The sequence below is a fragment of the Triticum urartu genome, chromosome 6A, assembly GCF_056163025.1.
Source record: "Triticum urartu cultivar PI428250 chromosome 6A, HENAU_Tu73, whole genome shotgun sequence".
Lineage (NCBI taxonomy): Eukaryota > Viridiplantae > Streptophyta > Magnoliopsida > Poales > Poaceae > Triticum > Triticum urartu.
Window position 1 is genome coordinate 44,295,584 of NC_141878.1, and position 23,487 is coordinate 44,319,070.

A 23,487-nucleotide genomic window follows, 5' to 3' on the forward strand; every position below is an offset into this window, starting at 1 on the left:
CGCTCTCACACATGCAGGCGTGGGAGATCGCCCATACGCGGAAGGACCCCAAGCTTGGCGAGCCCAAGTACTACGGCAAGAAGACCGCAGGGAGGAAGAAGGCCTACTCCGAAGCGTATCTGAAGTTACATCCTGACACACCTGACCCCATTGCGGCGCCTCTGGACGACATGGCGGTGGTGAGGATGGGGCCCAAGGAGCACGGTCGGGAGGCGGTTCTCGATGCTGTGATCACTCCTAGTATCTCCTACACACAGCTTCGTCGGATCGACCCGAGCCTGAGCCAGCGCACGAGCCAGCCAGTGACTAGTACACAGTCCCTCTTTCAGGAGCAACAATCTGTAAGTATTTTCCCTCTTATCTTCATTGCTCACTTCATTTTCCGCATTTAGTAGTTTTATGAGTTCCATCATGTCATACCGTAGGCCTACATGGAGTACACACGCCAGGAGACCATGGCGTGGCATCAGAGACTTTATGAACACCAAGTGCAGAGGGATAGCCAGATGCAGCAGGCTTTTCAGGATATGGCGGCCGGCAGGTGTCCTCAATTCCCTCCAGCACAATGCCCTCCAGCACAACCAGTGCTGATGAGCTTTGAGGAGTTTGTGGCACAGAACGCTGGCCCCTCGCCGGTTAGTTCATCCCCAATCTATTCACCCAAAGCATGTCATGCCTTTCAACACAGTCATATATCCCGTGCATATGTCTTTTCAACATCCAGGGAACATGTGGATCTACCATTGGCGGTGGTCTTCGCAGCACTCCGGAGACACGGAGCCCGACCATCCGATCCACGGAGGCGGAGGCGGAGATGGAGGCGGAGGCGGTCTTGGCGGTAGCGCTGCCGCTAGCAGTGACGACCTGGGCTTTGGCCGTCTTGGCGGTGACGACCTCCGCGGTGCTCGATGATCCTTGTGTGGTGATGATGCTTGAGATGACTTGTGTGTGGTGATGATCATTTAGATGACTTGTGTGCTTCTCTATATGCTTATGTTGGTTGTGATGATGTTCATTTAGAGACTTGTGTGGATGATGCTTATGCATATATTGTTGTGATGGTGCCGGATGATATCCCGTTGTGTTTTATATGTCTATCCCATCATATATATCTGCTGATATGTGCTGCTATTTGAATTGAATTGATCTGAAAACAAACAGAAAAAAGAAAAACAAGCAAAAGCAAACTATGCCGACGGCTAGGCCGTCGGCATAGGGCTAGCGTGAGCTCCCAGTAGCTGACACATGGGCGCCTATGCCGACGGCCTAGCCGTCGGCTTAGTTTAAAAACTGTGCCGACGGCTAGGCCGTCGGCATAGGCGCCCACGTGTCAGCTACTGGGAGCTCTGTATGAAGGACTATGCCGATGGCCTGGCCGTCGGCTTAGTTTCAAATTATGCCGACGGCCAGGCCGTCGGCATAGCCCTGGTCCTAGAGCAGCGGCTGGTCGCCACGTGGCACACCTATGCCGACGATCGAGTCGTCGGCATAGTTTTTGACTAAGCCGACGGCTAGGCCGTCGGCATAGTGGTGCCATGTGGCGACCGTTCGTTGGGCAGACTTGACGGCGGCCGCCGTTAGGCATGATAGTTGCCGACGGCCAGGGCCGTCGGCGTATCATATATGCTGACGGCTTTTCTATGCCGACGACCTCCCTGGCTGTGCCGACGCATATGTTGCCGACGGCCCTATGCCGACGGGGGCCGTCGGCATAGGCCTATCCCGACGGGACTCAGGCCTATGCCGACGGCCTATGTTCATGAGACGCCCTATCTTGCTTTCACGGCGGCCTACCGCTACAGCATACAGCATAAAAAGTTGGAATGCGTCTACACGTCACCCAAGGGTCTAAGTCCCGAGTTCTCAACCAAGTTCGCTTGGTTTGTTCCCTAGCCAGCTTGTTTAATTAATCGGAGTGCTAAAAATAGGATGTCAGATTTTTAAGCATTGCAAGACGAACATTTTAGAGGAAATTGTCATTCTCCTGACTACATAATTTGCCGTAAAAACCCATTTTGTCCTGCTTAAAAATCTGCCATTTGCTGGTTATCAAAGTCCATAATTAATCACGTTTACTATTCTTCAGACAACTGAAAATAAGTTCCCATTCGGACGAATGTTTGATCGTCTATTCTGCCGCCTTCTGATTAGTGATTGTGTGTTTGGAGGTTGTGTTCGCTGGTAATCACTTTTAGTCGATTTTCCTTTTGGTGTTCGGCTTTATTATGTGCTGGTTTGTTGCTCGATTTCTGATTCCCACAGAGGAAAGCATATATTTTGTTTCATTTTATTATTTTCTTCTCCTATTGTTTGTGGGCGCGTCAGTCTTGTTTTTTCCCTGCATGTGTGCGTGCTCGAGGTTGTCTGCCCGAGAAAGATAAAGAGATTGTGCTTTCGACGACCGTGGCGAGATAGGATAGACTTAGGATTCTTTCTTGGCCCTTGATTGCAAACACTCTGGGGCTAAATTAATTAAATAGGGAAGATGGCATCATCAACATGAGATGCAGTGACGTGTCTAAAGACTATTAATCTCCAACATTATTGCTATGTTGTTTGAACACTAGTGGCTGGGGCCGCCAATGGCGGGCCCCCTGAGTGCGTGCTTGTGGCGCACTTTTCTTACTGAAGCGCCTCATTATTGCTGAAATTTGAGATGGGTTCTAGGCCCATATAGCAATTTCTGAAAAATCTCTAAGGGCCCATGTAGATTATATGGCACTAGGTGTAGTGGAAAGTTTAGTCCCACCCCGAAAGTGGAAGAGGAGTTGGACCTCCTTATAAGGGTTTCTCTTCTACATGCTATTGGAGCTTGAGAAGAGAAGAGGCCCTCGCGCACTCCTCCTCCGCCGCCCGCCTCGCCACGCCTCATCATGACGCGCCGCGGGTTGCGGGATTAAGCCGAGCCGAGCTCACACCTACGCACTTATTTTTGCCAGTCACTAACGGAGAGTTCTCTGACAGCTGGGCCACGATCTGAGACGTCAGAGGCTGTCACGGACTCGGACGTGGGTCGAGCCCACGTCTCTCCACGCGGCTGCGCCTATATAAGTGTGCGGTGTCTCCTAACCCGCCATGAACAGATCACATCTGCTCCCACCGTCGTTCCCTTGTTGTTGCTGCCGCCGGTAACTCCATCCCGTTCGCCGCGTACACGGTCGACGCGAGAGCAGGTCTCCGAAACCACGCCCTTCTGGTTCCTGTACGGGGTGAGGGGCGAATAGGTTTTTGGGCAGCGATTACGCGACTGCTCGCTTCTGATCGTCTACTTCCTCTACATCCGCGTCGCCTTCATCATCACCATGTCCACCGACGTCAAACGTGTCGCCGCCGAGAAAGCTGATGCCGACAAGAAGGCCGTCGAGGATGCCTCTGCTGCCACCAAAGCCGCGGTCTCTGCATGGCCTACTGGAGGGTATAACTCGTTTATCCCGCTCCTACTGTTTTATGTTTTAGCCATGCTAGCATTATACGTAGATCTTTCTGTAATTAGCGTAGTATGTGCTAGCTTGACTGAATATCAGTATGTGTTTATTTGTGTCAATGCCATGCTAGTGATTTACTCGTGGATTAATTTAATCGAGAAATTGCCTATTTACTCAACAATCCAAAAACCTATTATGTGTAGGAATTTTTCGGCAAGTGGCTTTGCCGCTGCACTGAAACCGGATAAGTTTACCGGTTCGTATTTTAAGGGTTGGCAGACTAAGACCACTTTATGGCTCACGGCTATGAACGTGTTCTGGGTCACCGGTGTCTCCACGGGAACGATTGCTCCTGAACAGGAGAAGGCGTTCAAGGAGGCCACCGTTGTGTTCCTCGGAGCAGTTCTTAGCGTGATCGGAGATAAACTGGTCGACGCATATTTACATGTGCATGTCGCCAAGGACTTGTGGGAGGCGCTCGAATCTAAGTTCGGGGCAGCCGATGCCGGGAGCGAGATGTATATTATAGAGCAGTTCCACGATTACAAGATGGTTGAAAACCGTCCTGTATTGGAGCAGGCTCATGAGATAATATGCATTGTTAAGGAGCTTGAACTTCTTAAGTGCGAGTTACCGGGCAAGTTTGCCGTGGGCTGCATAATCGCTAAGCTCCCTAATTCCTGGAGGAACTTTGCCACCACTCTGAAACATCAGAGGCGTGAATTCTCTCTGGAGGATGTCATTGGCCATCTGAGTGTTGAGCAGAATTCAAGGGCAAAGGACTCGCACGGAAAAGGGGCCGAAGGGACTTCTGTCGCCAACATGGTGAACCAGAAAAACTTCAACTCCCACAAGCCCAAGGGAAAGAAGAGTGTCCAACACAATACCGACTTTAAGAAGAAGGGTAAGAAGACCTTTAAGAAGAACAAGAAGGATGAGGGCTGCTTTACTTGTGGTTCGATTGAACATTGGGCCAACAAGTGTCCAAACAAGTACAAGAAGTCAGGACAGGACTCCAAGTCCGTCAACATGATTGTGGACAACAATGAGAATGGTGCACCTGAGTCACAGGCCACGAGTCCGTATTGATGGGGAATGGCGCGAGTGCTTCTGTTCATGGTGTTGGCACGGTCAATCTGAAGTTTACTTCGGGAAGGATCGTGCAGCTGAAGAACGTGCAGTATGTCCCCGCCATCAAGAAGAATCTCGTTAGTGGCTCCCTTCTATGTAGAGAAGGGTTTAAGTTGGTTTTGGAGTCTAATAAATTAGTTGTTATGAAATATGGACTCTTTGTTGGAAAAGGTTACGAAAGCGGAGGGATGTTCCGCCTTTCCCTCGCAGATTTTTGTAATAAAGTCGTGAACCATATTCATTCGAATGTTAATGAATCTGAGGTTTGGCATTCACGTCTTTGTCACATTAGTTTCGGTGTTATGACGCGGCTAGCCAAGTTGGATTTAATCCTGAGTTTCACCTTAGCCAAAGGTTCTAAGTGCCTTTCATGTGTGCAAGCTAAGCAACCTCGCAAGCCTCACAAGGCCACGGAGGAGACACATTTGGCACCATTAGAACTCATACATTCTGATCTTTGTGAGATGAATTGTGTGTTGACTAAAGGTGGAAAGAAATACTTCATGACATTGATAGATGACTCCACTAGATATTGCTATGTGTATCTGTTAAACACTAAAGATGAGGCTCTACACTACTTTAAAATTTATAAGGCAAAAGTTGAGAATCAACCTGAAAAGAAAATTAAACGAGTCCGGTTAGATCGTGGTGGAGAGTACTTCTCGAGTGAGTTTGATTCTTTCTGTGCGGAACACAACATTATTCATGAGAGGACGCCTCCCTATTCACCCAAGTCAAACGGGGTTGCCGAGCGGAAAAACCGTACTCTAACTGATTTGGTTAACGCCATGTTAGATACATCAGGTTTATCCAAGGCATGGTGGGGGGAGGCTATATTGACGGCATGTCATGTCCTGAATAAAGTTCCGACAAAGGATAATGAGATCACTCCCTATGAGAAATGGGTAAAGAGAAGGACAACACTCTCGTACTTGCGTACTTGGGGCTGTTTGCGAAAGTCAATGTGCCGATCCTCAAAAAGCGTAAGCTTGGACCAAAGACTGTGGACTGCGTTAATTTGGGCTACGCTAAGAACAGTGTTGGCTATAGATTTCTAGTAGTAAAATCTGAGGTACCTGACCAGAAGGTCGGTACAATTATGGAGTCCAAGGATGCTACATTCTTCGAGGATATTTTTCCTATGAGAGATATGCAAAGCACTTCTAGACAGGAATCTGAGGAGACTCCTGAACCTGCCATCCCTATGGAATATTATGAACAAACACATGATAAAAATCCTGAGGAGGATGACGAGGAAACCCTTGGTAGGGGCAAGAGACAAAGGACTACAAAGACCTTTGGTGATGATTTCTTCGTGTACCTCGTGGATGATACTCCTACTTCTATTTCAGAAGCGTATGCCTCTCCAGAAGCTGACTACTGGAAGGATGCGGTCTGTAGCGAGATGGATTCCATCATGGCTAACGGGACATGGGAGATCACTGAGCGTCTGTATGGTTGCAAACCATTGGGATGTAAGTGGGTGTTCAAAAAGAAGCTTAGGTCCGATGGTACGATTGAAAAGTACAAGGCTAGGCTTATGGCCAAGGGTTATGACCAGAAAGAAGAGGAAGATTTCTTCGATACTTATTCACCTGTGGCTAGACTGACCACCATTAGAGTATTACTCTCGTTGGCGGCCTCGCATGGTCTTCTCGTCCACCAGATGGATGTTAAGACGGCTTTTCTGAATGGAGAGCTAAATGAGGAAATCTATATGCAACAGCCAGATGGCTTTGTGATAGATGGTCAGGAAAGGTGTGTAGGTTGCTGAAATCATTATATGGCCTGAAGCAAGCACCTAAGCAATGGCATGATAAGTTTAATACAACTCTGACATCTGTTGGTTTCGTTGTTAATGAGGCTGACAAATGTGTATACTATCGCCATGGTGGGGGCGAAGGAATTATTGTGCTTGTATGTTGATGACATACTGATATTCGGAACCAACCTCAAAGTCATTGAGGAGGTCAAGTTGTTTCTGTCTCTGAACTTTGAGATGAAAGACCTTGGTGTGGCTAATGTTATCTTGAACATCAAGCTACTGAGAGATAATGAGGGTTGGATTACCCTTCTGCAATCCCACTATGTTGAGAAGGTGTTGAGTCGTTTTGGATATTCGGACTGCACACCATCTCAAACACCATATGATCCTAGTGTGTTGATTCGAAAGTCCAAAGGCACGGCTATAGATCAATTGAGACACTCTCAAATCATTGGTTCACTGATGTACCTAGCGAGCGCAACGAGGCCTGACATCGCGTTTGCTGTGAGCAAACTGAGCCGGTTTGTTTCCAAACCGGGTGATGTACATTGGCATGCTGTTGAAAGAGTTATGCGCTATCTGAAAGGTACTATGAACTATGGACTTCACTATACCGGATACCCATCGGTACTTGAAAGGTATAGTGATGCAAATTGGATCTCTGATGCTGATGAGATGAAGGCCACAACTGGGTATATGTTTACTCTTGGAGGTGGCGATGTTTCCTGGAAGTCTTGCAAGCAAACTATCTTAACGAGATCGACTATGGAAGCAGAATTAACAACATTAGACATATCTGGTGTCGAAGCAGGATGGCTTCGAGATCTTTTGATGGACTTGCCATTGGTTGATAAACCGGTTCCGGCTATCCTTATGAACTGCGATAATCAGACTGTCATCACCAAGGTGAAAAGTTCAAAGGACAACATGAAGTCCAACAAACACATAAGAATGAGATTAAAGGCTGTCAGCAAATTAAGAAACTCCGGAGTGATAGTGTTGGAGTATGTCCATACGACTAAGAATCTGGCAGATCCCTTTACGAAAGGGCTATCACGTGTAGTGATAGATAATGCATCGAGGGAGATGGGTATGAGACCCACATAAGTTGCCATGGTAGTAACCCAACCTATGTGATCGGAGATCCCGTGAATTAGGACCTGGGAAAACAAGCCAGTGGTGAACTGAGGAGAGTAACTATACTAACCCACTCTGTTGGAGATGCAATACTCTCGACACTTTACGGTAGGATGACTACTGTCTTAATGTGTTCCGAAGCTTATATAAGCAAGATGCTATCCTACAAAGCGATCTTTGGAGGAACACACCTATATGAGCCCGACTGCTAGTCACAGTCTATGAGATTGGGGTGATCTCTAGTAAGCTCATGAATAGGCCAGGAGTGTGACCTATATGCTCCACCCGAGGGGTCAGCCTTCGGCAGCCTAGTACTAGTAAGACATGTGGTGAAACTTCTTTACGTCAAACTAACAATTCAAGGCATAATCCATTGTTCAGTTGTGAAGGAGTGTAACTACTTGCTCTAGGTGAAGCTCAACCTTAACAGGTCTTCATTGAAACACTGGTATATCGAAACAGTAATTGGAACAGAGGACACAATGGGCCCTCGAGATCTGGTGGGGGATTGCTGAAATTTGAGATGGGCTCTAGGCCCATATAGCAATTTCTGAAAAATCTCTAAGGGCCCATGTGGGTTATATGGCACTAGGTGTAGTGGGAAGTTTAGTCCCACCCCAGAAGTGGAAGAGGACTTGGACCTCCTTATAAGGGTTTCTCTTCTACATGCTATTGGAGCTTGAGAAGAGAAGAGGCCCTCGCGCACTCCTCCTCCGCCGCCCGCCTCGCCACGCCATGCCTCGTCACGACGCGCCGCGGGTTGCGGGATTGAGCCGAGCCAAGCTCACACCTACGCGCGCACGCCCACCGTCGTTCCCTTGCTGCTGCTGCCGCTAGTGACTCCATCCCGTCCGCCGCGTACACGGTCGATGGGAGAGCAGGTCTCCGAAACCACGCCCTTCTGGTTCCTGTACAGGGTGAGGGGCAAATAGGTTTTTGGGCAGCGATTACACGACTGCTCGCTTCCGATCGTCTACTTCCTCTACGTCCGTGTCGCCTTCATCACCACCATGTCCACCGACGCCGAACGTGCCGCCGCTGAGAAAGCTGAAGCCGACAAGAAGGCCGCCGAGGATGCCGCTGCTGCCACCAAAGCCGCGGCCTCTGCATGGCCTACTGGAGGGTATAACTCGTTTATCCCGCTCCAACTGTTTTCTGTTTTAGCCATGCTAGCGTTATACGTAGATCTTTCTGCAATTAGTGTAGTATGTGCTAGCTTGACTGAATATCAGTATGTGTTTACTTGTGTCAATGCCATGCTAGTGATTTACTCATGGATTAATTTAATCGAGAAATTGCCTATTTACTCAACAATTACGCATCTGTGCGACTATTTTTGCGGAGCAAATAAAAGCTAGAATTATGTGACAGACATGTACAGATACATTTCACATGCTCTTGGCTTCTTCTTTCTTATGTATATGCCAAGACGAGATTTGATCCTGACTGAATGGAAAAAAGATCACAAGCCAAAATGACTTAACTCATCAGAAGATACAGGACTGAGAACGTGATATAGGGATGAAGAAGAAAAGTTATTTATTTGGTTTCTGCATAACATTTAGTACATCCTCTCATCAGCTAATGTGCTTGCATATCTCCATCGCCCTTGGTGCTGAAACAATTCTCAAGTGTTAGCAACAACCAAAAGAAAAATTGCCCCAAAATTAACTGAACATCTAGTCTAGAGAGAAACATTCCATCCACATCTTAAACTTAAGAGATCTACTGACCAAGGCTTAATGCCTTTTGATCCTTTCATTATTAAAAACAGAAGGTGATTTTAGACAATATAAGTGTTGGTTGCTGCTGAGTAATATCCATCTTTTTAAGATGCACACTCCAATGTGTTGGATTATGCTTACTGGGTATCGAGCTAGAACAACGCGAGCTAAGCATGAACCAACCAAAAATAGCCAGCTGAGAAGATGCCAAGATCATGAGCTAGCTGTGTGTATATATATGGTAGACTGATATGATACCTGCACGAGCTAGCTGAGTGACCTCTGCCTCTCCTGAGCATGATAGATACTAAAGATGATACATGAATCATATGTATAGGCGGTAGCTGATGTTGACGGTGGTGCGTCTAGAGACGATGCACAATGAGAGAGAGGTGGCGCTTTGCCTTGCACCTGAAATAGAATGCGCAGACTTAGTGACTTCCACAAATCAAAGTGATAGAATAAAGAGCTAGATGTACATGTGTCATTTTACAATCAGGTGTTTGGTCAGTTTAACGTTGGTATATTGAGTCACACAGCTTCATTCGTTTGATCAACTGCTAGTGGTGTTTGACTTGCATTTAAGATGATAGTAAAAAAAGGTGGAGTTTTGCAGATTAAAATTCATTCTGCTCTTTAAATTCACTAGTTTCGGCAATGCACTCCAATTTTAAGCGCAACTTTGATACAACATAGTAACTGATGGAATGCATATAACAGAGCAAAACATAAAATTCATTTATGTTTTTCTTTCTTTACTTTGACTGACTGAGCGCATACTTTTTTTTTTTATGTTCCAGTTGACAAAGAACATGTATCTTCTAGAAATGTTGGCAATTCTTGAATTCTCTGATAGGTTAAGATTGTCCTGCGTGTATTATTTCCCCAGGCCTAGAAGAGCTCTCCCCTAGTAATGCATGACCTTATGATATATATGTTTTAACACTGAAAACGAATTTTGATGAGGGAAAGATAGAGGGAGGGAGAGAGGAACCTGGGATCCTCTAACCAAGCATTCGAGCTGCCTGTCAACACGAGGATGACAATGACAACGTGAGGGACGTGTATGGCGGCATTGTTGGAGACATCTCGATGGTAGACTGATACAATACCGAGAATGGTTACCTTAATTTTCCATCTCCTAATCCAAATAAAATAGACGAGACAAAAGACATGGAATGCAACTGACGGAAGTACATAGTACGCTATCCAAAGCAGTTTGTGACCTGCAAAAAAGAAAGGGCACGTCACTTGATTTAATAAACTATATATCAGTGATGATTTTTGTCTTCTTGGAATAACCCGATCTTTACATATTTGTCTGCCCAGTGGCATTAATGCTTTACCATGCAATATGTTTGTTACCTGAGAAGAGATACAGCTAAATTACAATTCTGATGCTGCTACACAAAGACGAACAATTTCTACTCCATGTTGTGTGTCTGATAGCATGCTTTAAGCTGCAACCATCGGATAGCAAATGAGCATATGCCGCACAAGCTTACTTTTTCATACATGCAAATTGACATTCACTTCTGCAGTGGGTCAGGAGCTTGCATACGAGGCATATCAATAAACCTAACTGTTGCCTAAAAGAAGAATGGAAATCTGATCACATATGCAAACAATGAGTCAATGCTGAAACTCAGGGCAAAGAAGTAATCTAAATACAACCACTGTGAGGCAGACAATAAATTGATAAGCATACTCTGGCTCTTTCAGTAAAGTGCTTTTGGTTCGGCAGTTTATACATGTTGTTAAGCGGTTCCCTGTCACACTTTAACCTGTGCTGGAAATTTGACTTCCATTATATATTCAATTAACAGTGAAGAACTGGATACTCAAGAATATCCAATCACAATTCCATAAATGCAAAAATTGCAGCCATATGTGAACTCTATCAAAGATTGACATTAGAAATCTATGCCTCTCTGTTAAGAATATCTAATCACCACTCCATAGTTGCAATCCCCATATTCTGTTTCCTTCCTTGCATTGAGAAAAATTACCAGAACAAGCTAATCTCACCGTCCAAATAACCAATTTGAACGATAGATAGCATGTGATTCCTTTAGCTTTGTCAATTCAGAACATAGTCCCACTAAACATCTATTGGCTCCAGCGTTTTCCATTCTTCCTCACCAGAACATGAACAAGAAAGCACAAGCATCAATGCTCACAAATCTGGACATTATCTCATAGTTTTAAATAGCCGGCTATAGCTCCGCTATAGCCCGCTATAGCCTTTTCAGCAGGGTGCCGCTAAATGATCGCCTTCATAAATAGCCCGCTTTAGCCCGCTATAGCTGATTTGGAGAATCGGCGCTATTTTCAATAGCCCGCTATTTAAAACATTGATCTATAGTCCAAGTATCTATGGCCAAATTCGATCCATACCAGAGGAGAGTGAAGGGAAGGGTTGTTCCAGAGAGATGTAGGGATGGCTGCCAGGGAGCGCCAGAAGCTTGGCAGCGGCCTGGTCGATTGCTTGCAGGTAGCACCAGAGAAGACGTCGCCGTGACCGTGCTTGCTAGGAAGGCGGCAACCAGGAAATAAGGCAGCACGGGCAACCAAGGGCTCTCATGAACAGATCGGCGAACAGCCGCCTCGCACGACCTCCACCCCCGCCGCGCGAACAGCCCAGCCGATGCGAGGAAGATGGGCCTGGCGCTCCTACCAGCAATGGCTACGACGAGCCTGCTACTGCTCTCCCACTGCTCCGGCCAACCTGGCCCTGGGCTGACGACAAGCAACATCCGTCAGCCCGCCTGGGCGTCTCCAGGGAAGAAGGACCGTCCGTGAGCGACGGGGAAATACTCATCCGGGTGGGGCTCCTCTTCCCGCTGCTTCATCGTGATGAGGGCTCCACCTTGCGTGGCTGCTCCTCCTACGGTCATCCCTCTCAGGTGGGCAATGCCAGAGGAGCGAGAGAGTCAGGGTGAGAAGAGAGGAGAAGGCTTGACGTGTTTTTAACTTTTCCCCTTTGGCACAGTAAAAGACACGTGGCATAGCCCTTCGAGCGCCCTTGTAGCCACTGTTAATAGGTTTTAGTTATTGTATAAGATGGGTGTATACCCATAAATTTTGTATGCAAATCATATAGTTGTATGAAAGTTACATTATTATATGGTTGTTTTTGCAACAGTGGAACAACGTAAATTCTTGTGCAATCTGTGTGCAATTTATTGTTACCATTTGTTTTCATGTTTTTCATTCATTTTATTTTTTCCTTTAAGATAATGCCAATGCCTAAATTTGTTGTTCCTCGGAATAAACTATGTTTTGTTTTTGTTTTTTCTTAATTTTATTTTATCCTTTTATGGTACCATCGATGCCCTTAATTCATTACACCATAGAATAAATCAGTTTTTTGTTTCCTGATAAGAAAAGTGACTAATTAACATGAAAAAATCATCTATGTTCCTTGCTTGTGCTAATGTTTCTGGCTTCTGATAACATGAAAAAATGGCAGCTATATTTTTCTTCGGGTAACACCACTCCCACGATTCTTTCTTCCTTATGAAGAAACTTGGTTTTATGTGTTTTCTCATTTCATCTTTAAGGTAAAACCATTCCTAGAAGGGAATCCGATTGAAAAAAAATTGTCTTCTCTGTTTTGTTTTGTCTTTGTTCATTTCTAGATTGAAATATCCCTTTCTAGTTTCGTTCATTTCTTCTTGCACGTTACACGGTTTACCATTGTTCAGTAAAATAATTTGAGTGTACAATTCCTTTCATTGTCAAAATGTCTTTGTTATTTTAGCTTTCATGCAATACTTCCATTCGCAACGAATTTGTATATGGGTCCAACCCATAAACACTTTGCCATCTCACTTTGAACGGGCAAATTAATAGCACTTTACAGCTCTGCCCATATGTAGATGCATGTAGATGTACGAGATCTTTTTAGCAAAAACTACTAGATCTCAGAGCTCATTTTTTTCGTGTTGTCCATCCAACCGTTGCTTCTTGGGCCTCGATCTGCTGGGTCGCTAAAATCGATCAAACAATCCATTTTCTGCAATCACATTCATTCTAGTAGAATCAATCAGTCGGTTGTCTTGGATACGAATCCAATGACACATAGAAAAGTGATAGGGACCTAATTACATATGAGTGAACTTGTACATAGATGGCCCCTGATGAGCCACAAGTATAGGGGATCTATCGTAGTCCATTTGATAAGTAAGAGTGTCGAATCCAACAAGGAGCAGAAGGGAATGATAAGCGTTTTTAGCAAGGTATTCTCTGCAAGCACTAAAATTATAGGTAAAAAATAGTTTTGTGATAAGATAATTTGTAACGAGCAACAAGTAACAAAAGTAAATAAAGTGCAGCAAGGTGGCCCAATCCTTTTTGTAGCAAAGGACAAGCCTGGACAAACTCTTATATGAAGGAAAGCGCTCCCGAGGACACATGGGAATTATCGTCAAGCTAGTTTTCATCACGTTCATATGATTCGCGTTCGGTACTTTGATAATCTGATATGTGAGTGGACTGGTACTTGGGTGCTGTCCTTACTTAGACAAGCATCCCACTTATGATTAACTCCTATTGCAAGCATCCGCAACTACAAAAGAAGTATTAAGATAAACCTAACCATAGCATGAAACATATGGATCCAAATCAGCCCCTTACGAAGCAACGCATAAACTAGGGTTTAAGCTTCTGTCACTCTAGCAACCCATCATCTACTTATTACTTCTCGATGCCTTCCTCTAGGCCCAAATAATGGTGAAGTGTCATGTAGTCGACGTTCACATAACACCACTAGAGGAGAGACTACATCTCATCAAAATATCGAACAAATACCAAATTCACATGACTACTAATAGCAAGACTTCTCCCATGTCCTCAGGAACAAACGCAACTACTCACAAAGCATACTCATGTTCATAATCAGAGGGGTATTAATATGCATATAGGATCTGAACATATGATCTTCCATCAAATAAACTGGCTAGCATCAACTATAAGGAGTAATCAACACTACTAGCAACCTACAGGTACCAATCCCAGACTTAGAGACAAGAATTGGATACAAGGGATGAACTAGGGTTTGAGAGGAGATGGTGCTGGTGAAGATGTTGATGGAGATTGGCCCCGCCCCTCCCGATGAGAGGAGCATTGGTGATGACAATGGTGATGATTTCCCCCTCCAGGAGGGAAGTTTCGCCGGCAGAACAGCTCCGCCAGAGCCCTAGATTGGTTTCGCCAAGGTTCCGCCTCGTGGCGGCGGAGTCTCGTCCCGAAAGCTTGCTTATTATTTTTTCTCAATGAAAGACTCCATATAGCAGAAGATGGGCATCGGAGGGCCACCAGGGGGCCCACGAGGCAGGGGGCGCGCCCAGGGGGTAGGGCGCGCCCCCCACCCTCGTGGCCAGGGTGTGGGCCCCCTGTGGAACTTCTTGCGCTCAGTATTTTTTATATATTCTAAAAATAGCTTCCGTGAAGTTTCAGGACTTTTGGAGCTGTGCGGAATAGGTCTCTAATATTTGCTCCTTTTCTAGCCTAGAATCCCAGCTGCCGGCATTCTCCATCTTTATGTAAACCTTGTAAAATAAGAGAGAATAGCAATAAGTATTGTGACATAATGTGTAGTAACAGCCCATAATGCAATAAATATCGATATAAAAGCATGATGCAAAATGAACGTATCAACTCCCCCAAGCTTAGACCTCGCTTGTCCTCAAGTGAAAGCCAAAATCGAAAAATATGTCCACATGTTTAGAGATAGAGGTGTCGATAAAAATAAAATACGGACATCAAGGCATCATGATCATTCTTAGAACAGCAACTTATATAATTATTTTCATATGATCTCTTATGCTAAAGTAATAATTCAATCACAATTTGAAGTATGAATCATAAACTTCACTGAAAACTAACAAACTGTAGTCTCAGTCATTGAAGCAATTGCAATCTATCATAACATAGGAAAAGAGTCAATATAAGAGATTTTCAGCAAGTCCACATACTCAACTATCATATAGTCTTTCACAATTGCTAACACTCACGCAATACTTATGGGTATGGAGTTTTAATCGAACACAGAGAAAGATAGGGGCTTATAGTTTTGCCTCCCAACGTTTTACCTCAAGGGTAATGTCAACAATAATAGTTCATGAAAACTCACATCCAATTAGCCATATATACCAGGATCTTTCCAACATATTGTTCTTGCCAAAAGATAAAATGTAAAAAGGAAAGGTGAAGATCACCATGACTCGTATGTAAGGTGGGAGATTGTGACGCCCTCGATTCAATCGTACGCTAATCATACACGCAAATGTGTACGATCAAGATCAAGGACTCACGAAAGATATCACAACACAACTATAGACACAAATTAAAATAATACAAGCTTTATATTAGAAGCCAGGGGCCTCGAGGGCTCGAATACATAAGCTCGAAAACACAAGAGTCAGCGGAAGCAACAATATCTGAGTACAGACATAAGTTAGACAAGTTTGCCTTAAGAAGGCTAGAACAAAAGCAACAACGATCGAAAAGGCAAGGCCTCCTTCCTGGAAGCCTCCTAACTACTCCAAGTCGTCAGCGGTCGTCACGTAGTAGTAGGCATCCTCCGGGTAGTAGTAGTCATCAGTGGCGTCGTCTGGCTCCGGGGATTCGTCATCTGGTCGCAACAATCGGGTATGGGGGAAAAAGAAGTAGCAAAGCAACCGTGAGTACTCATCCAAAGTACTCGCAAGACTTACATCAGATCTAAACTAAGTATGCATCTGTATCAAAGGAAGGGGTTGTATATGTGGACTAAACTGCCGAATGTCAGAAGAGAAGGGGAAATCCTAGCCTATCGAAGACTGGCATCTTCAAGCATCTTCAAGCATCTTGCAGCATATAGAAGAGTATAGATCAACATAATATAATGTAATAGTGTTATCAACCTCGGCCAGAGATCCTTTCTCGACTCCCAGCGAAAAAGCAATCCCAGAGCCATACTATCCATTTCTCATCACAATCAATTTCTCATCACCATCCATTTCTCATATCCATTCCTCATCTCAAGTATCCAGTTCTAGTTGTATCGATTGGGATACAACTCCAAGTGTCCGTTACCGTAGGACAGGCTATCGATAGATGGTTTCTTCCCTGCAGGGGTGCACCAACTTACCCACCACGCCCGATTAACTCCGGCCGGACACGCTTTCCTGGGTCATGCCCGGCCTCGGCCAAACAATACGCCGCAACCCGACCTAGGCTTAATACAGAGGTCAGCACGGCGGACTAAGCCTATGCCCCCAGGGGTCATGGGCCATCTCCCCGGGAACTCCTGCATGTTGCGTACGCGGCCGGTGAGCAGACCTAGCAACCTCCTTCAAAAAGGCAGGTGCTTACCAGTCCAACCCGACGCGCGCCGCTCAGTCGCTGACGTCTATTAAGCTTCGGCTGATGCATACGGCGCAGAATGCCCATACAATGCCCACGTGATGGTTAGTGCTATCAGGCCAGAGGCCCCTCAGATCAAATATCCAAATTGTAGTGGATTAGGAGCACGCGGTAACGAGCAAAGACTCACGATCGATGTGACCCCGTCGTCCCGTCTCGAGTACTCGCGACAAGGGCTAAGAATGCCCGACCACGCCTCGTAATTATCTCGCAGGCACCCTCCAGGTCAACCCGACTCCACATCACTCACAATTAAGCTCGCGCGGGTACCCCTCTGGGCCGACCCGTCTTTAGTAACATGGTTCAGTGTAAAGTCATAGTAACTGTGTGTCTAACACCAAGGGGAAAACCCGAGGAATCACCCCCGGTGAACTCCACTCGATGTTATCATCAAGGTGAACGTAAGAGGATCCACCCTCGAGGTTCACACTTGAGGGGTTGCACGACAGAGCCGTAACGGAAGTGGTTAAGATGGAAATCACCCTCGATGACCTCAACCGTATAGCTACACTACAGAGATCTCATCAGGAGTGATGTAAGAGGTTCCACCCTCAGCACTCGATGGTAACTCTGCAGAGTCATACAACTAGGGGGGTGATGTGCGGTGTCGGGGCCTGGACATCAATCACGTTGATCGAGTCATCGAACATAAAGCGAGGCAACTGGGACAAGGTGGGTTCACTGATGGATCTCTAACCAACCTATACTAAGCAGTTTAGGATAAGTAGGTAAGGTATGAAAGCAGGTAATAACAACAGGCTATGCATCAGAGTAGGATCCTACAGAAAGCAGTAGCAGTTCTAATGCAAGCATGAGAGGGAAAAAATAGGTGATATCGGAATGCTCAAGGGGGGTTTGCTTGCCTGGTTGCTCTGGCAAGGAGGGGTCGTCGTCGACGTAGTTGATCACAGGGGCAACATCGGTCTCGGGGTCTACCGGAGAGAAGAGGGGGAAGAAACAGTAAATATAAAGCAAAATAGCACCACAAAGCATAACATGGCAATAAGATGTGTTGGGTGTGACCTAACGTATGGCTACACGATAAAGGTGAAGGGGGAAAACAGCCGGGAATGTTTTCCCGGTTCCGGACCTATGTCAGACAGATGACCGGAGGGGGGAATGTTGCATGTTCGCTAAGCTAGGGATGTGTGGCGGGCGAATGGATCGCGTATTCGGATTCGTCTCGTTGTTCTGAGCAACTTTCATATAGAAAACTTTTTCATCCGAGCTACGGATAATTTTCTATGATTTTAATATTTTGAAATTATTATTAACTAAAAAGATAATACTGCATCAGCATGACGTCATAATGACGTCAGCGGTCAACTCTGACCGCTGACCAGTCAAACAGGGCAGTGGGGCCCACCTGCCATAGACTCAACTAATTGAACAGGTTTAATTAGACTAATCTACTCCATTAGGCTAATTAAGCATGATTAATCAAGTTATAATTACCCAACTAATTAATTAATTAACCAATTAATTGTTTTTATATTAAAAACCTTTTTAATAAAAGAGGGCGCGTGGGGCCCGCTGGCAGTGGCATAAGGCCACCCCAGCGGAGCGGGTTAACGGGCGGAGGGCATGGGCGTGGGCGCCCTGGGCGTGGGCGAACCCAACCGGGCGCCGGAGATGGGAGGGCGCCGGCCGCGGTGAAGGCAGCAGGGACCGCGGGTGGCGGGGCGCCGGCGGCCAGCGGGCGAGGCCACACGGGGGGGGGAGCGGTGTGGGGCAGCAGCGGCGGGGGCGGTCGGCGTGGCGGCGGCGGCTGCAGCCGCGTAGCAGCAAGAGCTGCGGCAGGGCTCAACGGGAAGGGCGCGACCGGACGGGCTTCGGGCAGCAGGCGACGGGGTGCGGCAAGGGAGGGGCGGCACGGCCTCCAGCGTGGCCAGGCGCGGGTGGTGGCAGTGATAGCGAGCGACGGCAGAAGCGGCGGCTGCAAGCAACGGCAGAAGCGGCTGCGGGTGCGAGGGGAATGGGCGGGACGAGCCGCAGATGGCGGCAGCAGCGCGCGCGCGGAGGGGGGGGGTGCACAGGTGGCTTCAGTCGCGGCAGGGCGCGCGCAAGCGAGGCAGGGGCGCGGGCACGGTGTAGTGAGCGCGGGGAACGGGGCGATCTGGGTCATCGGGCGTGGCCGAAGCACGATCATGTCGGCGACGATCTACGACTACCAAAGGAGAGCACAGGGAGAGAGGGAGGATGCGGGGCTCACTGCCGCTGTAGAGAAGGCCCGGGGACGACTTGAGACAGCCAGAGTCAATGACTGCGGTTGGCGGTCCGAGGAGGATGACATAGGTCGAGGCGGTGTTGTGTGGCCATCCCGGCACGCATGGCTCGACGGAGAGGGAGAGGGGGGTCGCGACGAACCCCGTGAGCTCGTCGACGAGGCTCGACGGAGGCGGGGACAAGGACGACGTGCGACGGGGCGGCGCCGATGCGGTGACAACGACGAGCAGCGCACGGAGACAGGGACGAGCGCACGACGATGAGGAGCTCGGGGGCGGGGGTCCAGATTGAGGAGGGGATGTGGAGAGAGGGGTTAGGGTTTGGCACCGGGGAAGAGGCGCCAGCTAAATAGGGGGGGGCGATGCCAGCCGATGATCGACACGGCGCCGGCCGGTGGCCGGATGGGTGCCACGATCCCCCTCGCTCCTGTAGCGAGGAGAGGGACGACGAGGTGGGGTGGCTGGGCCAGCCAGGTTCAGCCAGGGGGGTTAACTGGGTCATTTGGCACAGGGGGAGGGGGGTTTGGCCTTTACCTTTTTTTACATTTTATTTTTCTGCCTTTTCTGCTTTGCTTTTATTTTTCATAGCAAACTAGTTTTATAAAACATAGGACTTTGTCCATAATTAGCATCGGATACTTTGACACTGTAAAAAAATGGTTGGGGTAATAATTGAATTCATTTGATTTTTGAACAAAAGTAATAAGACTAATGTGGCCGTTTTAGTCACTGTTTTAACAATTTTGGAACGTTTATACCTTTTATAAAAATTGGTTTCAACAAGACAAATATCTGGCGATTATTTGCCATAGGATGACTATTTTATTTGCATGAAAGAAGAAGCAAATATTTGACATGCAATTTGAAATTGAATTTGAAGCAGATTTTAGACAAGTGACATTTTGGCATGATGATATGACCTTCATTAGGGGGAGATTACTATAGTGTGATGATGGGGATGTTACAAATCTCCTCCACTACAAGAAATCTCGTCCCGAGATTTAAGTGGGAAGTAAAAAAGTAACTTTGGGTGAACTGGCCCTTAAAGGGTTAATTGTCTGGTGAACAATGCATGGAATGTGACAGAAGTATCTCTCGAGTTGAAACTTAAGAAAACATTGAGAGCTATGAAGGTACAATAAGAAGTTTCAAGCGAATGGGCAAACGATCGATACCTGAGCAGAGTGTGAGAAGGGGTTCAGAGCATCGGGAATAGATCATCTCTCGGAGGGTGGCTCGTGATACCACATAAAGCCAAGAGCATAAGATACTTTGGCATCAAGGATATACAGGAGAGTCAGGTTCCGATCTTGTGGAGCTGTGGAGGGGTGTCGATCAAAAGCAAGGAGAACGGTGTCGTTTTACCGGTCACGACAACAAGGTATGTCAGAGGATAGTCTGTCAGTTATGTCGGTGGCAACATCAGTACCAAGGGCGAGGGACGAAGAGAACCATTTTCCTGCTCGTTGAACAAGGCGGACCAATACGTAAAGTACTCGTCCATCGGTGGATACCGGAATGTCATCAACATTAGTAACAGGGTCGTACTGACCGAATTGTACCTCGAGGTGTTTTGATAAGCAGGGAATTATTTCTGCTTATATCACCCAGATCATAAGAAATGTTAAATAAACCAATGGAAAGGGAAAAAAATGGTTAATTGATTATTGAAATTAACCAGTGGGAAAGAAAACATGTTTACACAAAAAATGGGAGTATATCCTTCCCAGAAAAAAAAACGGAGCAGGATATACATGATAGGCCAGCAAGCTCAAAAGCATTTAAATAAAGGGGCGAGGGAAGAATCATGATATTACCCATACAACTATGTTTTGGATAATTGATCAAGGGACATGTAGCGTTGCGTTCCCACTGTTCTCAATGATATTCGGAATACCATAGTCATGCTTCGAGGTAGCGATAACACGGTGTTTCAAGTAAAGGTTGGATCGAAGGATCACAAGAGATACAAAGGAACACTTCCAAGATTATCTCGGAACGTAAGGATTAACCAAACACAACCGGGTCTATGTTGGAAGAAAGTCAAGGATGACATCGATGATATCACAAATCATCGAGGGGCACGGATGGTATTTCTCTCATGATTTAGATTGATATCTGATACGTCTCCGTCGTATGTACTTTTCCAAACACTTTTGCCCTTGTTTTGGACTCTAACTTGTATGATTTGAATGGAACTAACCCGGACTGACGCTGTTTTCAGCAGAATTACCATGATGTTGTTTTATGTGCAGAAAACAAATATTCTCGGAATGACCTGAAACTCCATGGGAAGTCTTAGAAAAAATAATAAAAAATCCTCGCCAAATATGAAGACCAGGGGGCCCACACCCTTTCCACGAGGGTGGGGGGCGCCCCCCTAGGGCACGCCCCCTACCTCATGGGCCCCCTGTTGACCCTCCGATGCCAACTCCAACTCTATATATTTGCTTTCGGAGAGAAAAAAATCGGAGATAAGAAATCATCGCGTTTTACGATACGGAGCCGCCGCCAAGCCCTAAAACCTCTCGGGAGGGCTGATCTGGAGTCCGTTCGAGGCTCCAGAGAGGGGGATTCATCGACGTTGTCATCATCAACCATCCTCCATCACCAATTTCATGATGCTCACCGCCGTGCGTGAGTAATTGCATCGTAGGCTTGCTGTACGCTGATGGGTTGGATGAGATTTATCATGTAATCGAGTTAGTTTTGTCAGGGTTTGATCCCTAGTATCCATTATGTTCTGAGATTGATGTTGCTATGACTTTGCTATGCTTAATGCTTGTCACTAGGGCCCGAGAGCCATGATTTCAGATCTGAACCTATTATGTTTTCATGAATATATGTGAGTTCTTGATCCTATCTTGCAAGTCTATAGTCACCTACTATGTGTTATGATGCGGCAACCCCGAAGTTACAATAATCGGGACCACTCCCCGTGATGACCATAGTTTGAGGAGTTCATGTATTCACTATGTGCTAATGCTTTGTTCCGGTTCTCTATTAAAAGGAGGGCTTAATATCCCTTAGTTTCCAATAGGACCCCGCTGCCACGGGAGGGTAGGACAAAAGATGTCATGCAAGTTCCTTTCCATAAGCACGTATGACTATATACGGAATACATGCCTACATTACATTGATGAATTGGAGCTAGTTCTGTGTCACCCTATGTTATGACTGTTACATGATGAATCGCATCTGGCATAATTATCCATCACTGATCCGGTGCCTACGAGTTTTCCATATACTGGTTTACGCTTATTTACTTTTCCGCTACTACTGTTACAATCACTACAAAATACCAAAAACATTACTTTTGCTGTCTTTACTTTTGTTGATGTTACCACTACTATCATATTACTTTGCTACTAAACACTTTGCTGCAGATACTAAGTTTCCAGGTGTGGTTGAATTGACAACTCAGCTGCTAATACTTGAGAATATTCTTTGTCTCCCCTTGTGTCGAATCAATAAATTTGGGTTGAATACTCTACCCTCGAAAGCTATTGCGATCCCCTATACTTGTGGGTTATCAAGACTAATTTCTGGCGCCGTTGCCGTGGAGCATAGCTCTATTCTTTGAGTCATTTGGGATTTATATCTGCTGGACACTATGAAGAACTTGAGAGATCCAAAAGCCAAGACCTATCACTCAACTACGAGGGGAGGTAAGGAACTGCCATCTAGCTCTGCACTTGATTCACCTTCTGTTATGAGTAAGTTTGCGACACCTACACCTGCTTCTGTTATTCGTTCTGATATGTCGCATGTTATTGATGATGCCACTTTTGCTACACATGATACTTATGATGAAACTGCTTCTATGTCTGATACTACTATGCCCCTTAGTGAATTTCTTGATGAACAAATTGCTATGGCTAGAGAAAAAGAAATTATTGAATCTGAATACGATGATGAGAGTGATGATGAAAATATGCCTGTTATTCCTGAGGGTTATCTTTTGGTAGGGAATCTTCTACTGCTATTTCTGCTTGCAGAGATAAATATGAGCTTAAGAGGTTATTAATTAAATGGAACAAAGAATCACTTAGAGATAGAATGAGACCCGACCCTGCTTTTTCTACTTCACCTATATGTGTTCCCGATAAAGATTATGAATTCTCTGTTGATCCTGATATAATTACTTTGGTTGAATCTGATCCATTTTATGGCTATGAATCTTAAACTGTTGCGGCACATCTTACTAAGTTAAATGATATAGCTGCCCTGTTCACTAATAATGAGAGATCACGTTACCTCTATTTACTCAAAATATTTCCGTTCTCATTAAAGGGCGATGCTAAGATATGGTTTAATTCTCTTGATCCTGGTTGTGTGCATAGTCCCCAGGATATGATTTATTACTTCTCTGCTAAATATTTCCCTGCTCATAAGAAACAAGCTGCTTTGAGGGAAATATACTATTTTGTGCAAATTAAAGAAGAGAGTCTCCCACAAGCTTGGGGGAGGCTTCTCAAGCTACTTAATGCTTTGCTTGATCATCCTCTTAAGAAACCTGAAATACTTGATATCTTTTATAATGGACTAACCGATGCTTTCAGAGATTACCTGGATAGTTGTGCTGGTTCTCTTTTCAGGGAAAGAACACCGGATGAAGCTGAAATTCTATTGAATAATATGTTGACAAATGAAAATAATTGGGCACCTCC